The sequence below is a fragment of the Oryx dammah genome, unplaced genomic scaffold, assembly GCF_014754425.2.
Source record: "Oryx dammah isolate SB20612 unplaced genomic scaffold, SCBI_Odam_1.1 HiC_scaffold_11050, whole genome shotgun sequence".
Classification (NCBI taxonomy): Eukaryota; Metazoa; Chordata; class Mammalia; order Artiodactyla; family Bovidae; genus Oryx; species Oryx dammah.
In genome coordinates, this window is record NW_024080444.1 from 1,264,185 (window position 1) to 1,271,530 (window position 7,346).

Consider the following 7,346-nt stretch of genomic DNA (forward strand, 5'->3'; position numbering starts at 1 on the left):
GCAAAGTTCGTGCCATTTCTTGCGAGGTGTGCAGAGAAGCAAGAGACCCACGAGGAACTGTTTCCCTGTGAGACATTTATAAGGTGCCTTTGGGAAGTAATCAAGCCCTTTCAAGTACTTGACTTTTACCCTGACTGAGATAAGGAACCATAGCAGAGTTTTCCTTGAAGGAGTGACACAAGGTGACATGTTTTGAAAAGGTTACCCTGGCTGTCATGCTGAGAGTAGAGCGAGGTGGACAAGGGCAGAGCAGAGAGACAGGAGGCTATTGCAGGAACACAGAGTGGCGGCAGAGACCAGAGCGCTGTATTGGGGTTTGGTCCTGGCCGCCTGGAGGGATGCAGTTTCATTAACTGAGATGAAGGGAGAAAGAGACGGAGCAGATTACGGAGGGCTGCTGAGAAATCAGGTTTGGGCATCATGAGTTTGAAATATCTATTAGATAGAAGATGTCTTAGTATTGAGATGCAGTTGGATAAATGACTGTGGAATTTCAGTTCAGTTCAGTTCAGTCGCTCAGTCGTGTCCGACTCTTCGCGACCCCATGAATCGCAGCACGCCAGGCCTCCCTGTCCATCACCAACTCCCGGAGTTCACTCCTCCCTGTCCACCACCAACTCCCGGAGTTTACTCAGACTCACGTCCATCGAGTCCGTGATGCCATCCAGCCATCTCAAACTCGGTCGTCCCCTTCTCCTCCTGCCCCCAACCCCTTGGGAGAAAGGAATTTGGGCTGAGATAAAAAAAAATTGGGAGTCCTTGGCATACAGATGGCATTGAAAGCCATGTGGCTGGAGACTTTTATAGGGAAAACTCAAGGAGTGCCTGTGGTATTTCACCCGTAGTTATGAATTGGGGTGAATTATATGCTCTGTTCACTCTCAAAACTGCATCGAGCCTGTTGGAGTTTAGATTGAATAGAATGTAATATAGATGAATAGTATTAAGAGTTAAAAATGAACTCTTCTGATAAAACAATTGGGGCCTTTATCAAGCTTTTTGCAGACTCCCAAATATCTAAAAGAGGCGGAGTGTCATTTGAGCTTTAAAGGGGGGAAAAAAGCCTAGCATAAAATCTGAAATTTTAATTAAAAAAAAATTGACAATGTTAAACAAGAAGCAGCTGTGTGGGGGAAGATTTGTGTGCATTTTTAGCCCCACTTTGAAAGCCTCAGATTGTCTCTGGAGCAGAATGCAGCAAACTGTCACAAATCTTGTTTTCTGAGAAAATGGTTATATCAACATTACAGCATGCCACTTCTACAGTCAGCATGCCAAAAATAACACGGAAAGAAATGACTGCAAATCTAGTTAGAATTAAGCCGGTAATTATTGCGTTTGCGATCATTTCCAAGAATTGTTCCTACCCAAATATTAAATGGAAAAAAAAAAAAAAGAGAGACTTCATTCTAGCTGTGAAAGCTTTCCACTTTTCATTTTTCTTTTTCACTTAAGGTTTATGCTAGTAAAACATATTATAAAGTATAGTTTATAATAGTAAAATTATTAACAGTTTTAACAGTGTTTCTATATTGCTATTAAAAGCAAAGTCATTTTAATAATATTTTGGAGACTATATTTTTCTTTATTACAAGAGGAAATATTTTCTTTCTCTTTTTTTCTGTTTGAAGTTTAGAATACTAATGTTTCCTAAAATTTGGATGGAAAGTATGTAATCTTTTAAAGTCCTGATATACAATCTCTTTTCTGAGTCCCTCCATTATCAGATAAGTAAATCTTGATTTGATAAAATACCTACTGGTCAAACTCTGGGTGAACATGGAGGTTAAGAATGGTGTACATGGAACCAGTGTACAGTTGGAAATAAAGAGTCTTTCTTTTGTCTGTAATATTGTTTCTCTGAAAAGAGAATCCTTTATTCCAGGGAAAGTAATTTTTTTGGTTTTTGTTTTTTTAATGATGACAGCATAATTATTTAGGAGATCTCGTTTTACTTAGAATTTGTCTATCTTCTTCTCCCACAGTTCCCACATCCCCTATATAAGTTAGATCCATCAGCGAATCATGTAAATATTTATAGTGCCCATTAATCTAGTAGGAAATATGTATATTACATGACATTTCTGATCCTTAGAGCATTTGACTTTTTTTTAGTCCTTGTGACAGACTTATGCATAACTCTTCTCCAGTAAAAACAGGACACATTCCTCTTCCACGGTTTCTCAACCAGGTGTTCTTCCTAGGGCCAATTGGCCTTGAAAAGTATCAGAAAGGTGAATGCTTCTTTTAAAAATAGCTGTAGGATGTTCTCTGTCAATGAAACCGTGGCTCTTGAAAAGGAGTCTTGTTTGGAAGCTTGCAGAGGTTCAGCCCATCTGTAGAATAAAGGTCATTAATGATGTGATGTTCTTGTCGACATCTTGGTTCACTTGCCTTCAAGACTAGAAGCTGTCCCTTAGATATTCAGCAATCTGTGTATGGAGTACCAGCCTTAGTGTGGTTCAGTGTAATGGCTATCACATTTCCACATATTGAATTCTATGCCTTTTCTTTTTCTATTGTTTCTTTTTCTATTTTCTTATTCTAATCTTATTCTAAGATTCTATCTTAGAATCTGTTTGCAAGGCTCTTGTTAAATGTTCAAGCCAAAGGAAAACTCTTTCATCTTTTCTTCCAGATGAACTTTTTCCATATCCCCTATGGTACTTTTTCCATCAACATTTGATCCTCAATTTTCATTCCCCTAAAAGTGATTCCTGGAAGTCTTCCCAAACTTTCAGAAGCATGACCGATTTGATTTTACCTTTTCCTTTCTCACTTGTTTCATCATAAAATTGGTTTCTGGCTGACTTGAGTAAACTTTTGCCCTCTGAAGGAAGGGTTTGTAAAGCTTAGTTCAAAGCAAAATGTCTCCTGTTCCAATTCCAGTGATTTCTCTTCCAGATGAGAGAAAACCCTAGCAGCCCTCTAGCTACCAACTGTCCTCAATCTACGGCCTTTTGGTGGTTCTTCCATGAAAGTTGCAAGCAATCCCTGATTCTCCAGCCACGTTAGCTCTTCTGACAGTAGCCCCTTCCTTGGAGAGGACCTGGCAATTAGGCTAAGGCTGCTTCTTTCTCGTCTCTGTCTTACACTTAGCTACAGAATGATAGAGGTAGTCCACTGTTAGAGCTGGTGATTGCCCTCAGGCTGGGCTTCTGCACTGTCTCTTGGAACAGTCAATGAGGTTGTGCTTCTTTGTTCTGGGTTGTAGTTCAGACACTTACTTGTTAAGACCCCTGAAAACATGATTTCAAAGAACTACAAGACATTCTAGTAGACCTTGAGCTGGCACTCGTATTTACAAAGGTAAGTTATGTTTCTGGTCTTTACAGGCTGTGAATAGAAGAAGAGCTGGGGACTTTCTAAGGCATTTCATCCCATCCTCAAGTTCCTGAATGACCTCAGTTTGTGTCTAGTATAGATGGTTGATGATTGCTGTGCTGCCATTGCTGCTGTTGTTAAGCAAATGTATGCTTTTCTTCTGTTATATATTTTATTTTATATACCAAATCATTCAAATAATGTTGAGTATGAATGACCAGATACCTACTAAGATGCATTTTAAAGTGATTTTGCCCTTCTGCAAAATCAAAAGAATGCAAATGGCTGTTTACAGAAGAAAACCCAGATACCAAAAGTGAAACATTGAGAAAAGAGTAGAAAGTATCCAGTAGGCCGCTGCATCCTTTGATTTGGGGAAAGGCCCTTATGTAATATTTCCTGTCAGTTGCCAGTGGACCTAGGTGTTTGCTTCTTCGTTCCAGAGCTTCTTCTCTGAGCAATCGTTACTCAGAGAACTCAGCTCATCAGATAGATGTAAGTAAAGTTGAGATTCAGTAGAAACCATTCTAGGTACTTTAATACGCAAATGATTTAATACAGGAAACTAGGTGCTTACAAAATCACCAGGTGGATTGAACAAGTAGATTCTAGTCTGGGCCTCCAGGTATGATTCCAGAACATGGAAGAAGTACTCACCAGGGCATATAATCAGGAAGGTAGAGAATGATGAAACTACCATATTTAACCTCGAGTCAGAAAACATACAGGGTAGCTGTAATCTTGGCATCAAGAAGTCATCTGCTCTCTAGGTGTGAAACACAGACCCTATTATAGAAAAATCCCATGGCTACCAAAACTTCCTTGCCAATGTGAACAATGCAAAGTTGCGGGAAGATGGACCTCACTTCTGCCTTCAGATCTCCTGTTAGAAAATCTAACTGAATTCATGTCCAGATGTATAGCCAGAAAAAAATTGGTGAAATGTAGTTTTTAGCTTTCCAGCTTCTTCACTTTAGGAAGACTCTCTAGAAGGAAGTTAGAATGGATTCTGAGTAACAGTTGTCAAGACTTCAGCACATATCCAAAGAGAGCTGGCAGCAGCTTCAGCTCCCCTGGCAGGGTGAGGGAGTGTGAGCTCACTGGATATTACCAGGGCAGATGCCCTCAGGCAGCCTGAAGAAAGATGAAGATTGACGTCATCTTGGTCATGAAGATAGCGGCTCCCAGCTGGGTGAGTAAGAAGGTACAACAAAGTCCTTAAGGGTGATGGGTGGTTTCAGTGACTTCTGGCACCTTTCTTGGTATTGGAGTTCCCCATCCTCCTTGACCCACAGCTTTGAGGGAGAAGCATGGCAAGCAGGTGGGACGAGGCTATTTGCTGTCTGGCTTCTTTCCAGAACTGTTGATGCTGAGAGTCATCCTGTGGATTTTTTCATCAGTGTTTGAGTGGGAGGATGGGGAAGGTGGAATGGATCCCTCTAGGACCTGCAGTTTCCTCCGCTGGTGTTGGTGGTGTCAGCAAAATAAGTATGCGAGTGGTGGGGAGTCATCTGTGGGAGGTTTTGGGGTTTTAGTGGTCCTGATGAGCCCACACAGAGAAGGTGAGTGTTTATGGACTGGCTTCTCCCAGCACCCTAAACTTCCCCTCAGACTAAGTATTGGCCCTGGCCTTGGGGCAGGAGGCTATGTGACCACACTGAAAGAGTCACATCCTAGTTGGACCAGGGGAGCCGTCTTCAAGCAAGATTGTGCTGATGCCTGTTTTAAAACATTCCATGGCTTCCTACTTGCATGAGTCAAAAGTCCAAGGGTTCTTATTTGACCACTAAGCTCTATGTGGTTGGGCTTCCCAGGTGGCTCAGTGGGTAAAGAATCTTCCTGCAATGTAGGAGATGCAGGAGACGATGGTTCAATCCCCGGGTTGGAAAGATCCCCTGGAGGAAGGCATGGCAACCTGCTCCAGTACTCTTGCCTGGAGAAGAATCCCATGGACAGAGGAGCCTGGTAGGCTACAGTCCATGGGGTCTCAAAGAGTCAGACATGACTGAAGCAGCTGAGCATGCACTCACGCATGTCCTATGTGATCTGAATCCTGCTAAGTCTAATTTAATTCCTCCTTCTCCTGCTTGCTCACTATGTCCCAGAAGCACTCACCCTCTCCCAGTGCCTTTTGTAGATCAACATAAATTGACCTTAGAGCCCTTCCCTCATCATTTGCTCTCCCGGGAATAATCTTCCCTCAGGTCTTTGCTTAGTTAACTTAAGCTCGTGAGTCCCACTGTCATCTCCTCAAAAACTAGAGTATCTAGTTCTCTCAACAAGGAATGGGTGAGTCCTATGTGAAGAAAGTGTTGACTGTAGTGGAAGACACAGTGCGTGCTTAGTCGCTCAGTTGTATCTGACTCTTTGCAACCCCATGGACTGTAGCCCACCAGGCTCCTCTGTCCATGGAATTCTCCAGGCAAGAATACTGAAGTAAGTTGCCATGCCCTCCTCCAGGAGATCTTCCCAATCCAGGGATCGATCCCAGGTCTCTCGTATTGCAGGTGGATTCTTTACTGTCTGAGCCACCAGAGGAGCCAGGAGATATAGTAGACGATTTAAATTAAAGAAGAGATACACCATGTTTCTGGGATAGTAAGATGAAATATTGCAAAGGATATCAGTTTTTCCAAATTAATTTTCCCCAATTAATTTCCTACCCCCAAGGAAAATACCAGCAGCATGACAAAATGATTCTAAAGTTGACAGTGAAGAATAAGCAGGCAATAATAATTGAGAAATTTAAAAAGGAAAAATTAAAGGTGACTTACATTATGAGCTAATAAAACATAAGGCTACGAAAATGGAAAATGTTTGGTATTTGCAAAAGAAGTGACAGGACTGTGGAAAAGATTAAAGAACCCTGAAACCAAGTCTTATAAAAATAGGAATTTAGTATATCATAAAGAAGGAATCAAAAATCAGTGAGAAGGAGATTATGAAACAAAAATACTGGAGTCTTTTAGGTATATGCCCAAAAGAATTAAAAACATGTCCATGTAGAAACTTGCACATGAATATTTACACCAGCATTATTCGTAATAGTCACAAATAGAAATAACACAAATATCCATCAACTAGATAAATGCATATATTGATACAATGGAATATTACTCAGCCGAAAAAGGAACGAAGTACTGATACATGCTACAACATGGGCAAATCTTGAAAACGTTGTGCTTCAGGAAAGAGGTCAGACACAAAAGCCACGGATTGTATGATTCCATTAATTTGGAATGTCCAGAATAAACAGACAGTAGCTTAGTGGTTGCCAGGGGCTGGAGGAAGAGTGATTCCTAATAGGTATAGGGTTTCTTTTGGGGGTGCTGAAAATATTTTGGAATTAGAAAGTGGTGATAGTTGTACAGCTTTGTGAATATATTTAAAAATCACCAAATTGTACACTTTAAAATGGTGGATTTTATGTAAATCATATCTCTATTTAAAAAGTATTGGGGAAACTGATTATACAGATAATATCAGTTAATCCATACATCAAGATAAATCTTAGATGAACTAAATCATTACATTAAATATATGTGAATACTGAACTACTCTAAGAATTATAAAAATAAAAGGTGAAACTTCAAAGAAAAATATCACTAGATTTTATACACGAAATGACAAACTTATATGTCAAGACATCAAAATCAAAAAGTAATAATCTGAAATGATATTTTTCAGAAATATGGTAGAAATATTAATACTCAATATTTTATCATCTCAGTAATAGTTATAAGAAAAATTCTAAGACCTTAGCAGGAAAAAACGTACCTAGGTGATAAATAAAGGAAAAGGTAATCTGAAAAATGAAAGGTAAAATTTAAACAATGAGGTGTTCTTTTCTTCTACCAAATTAACAGCACCTCTATTTTACAGGTAAAGTGATATTTCTTGCATCTCTGGCACTGGAGGCTAAAAGTGAGGAAAAATTTGCAACCAAGTTATGAAATAAGAGATAATACTAGTGTGGATGCTATGTGGGTACATCCCGTGCTCTTTATTTTTAAGAAAATCTC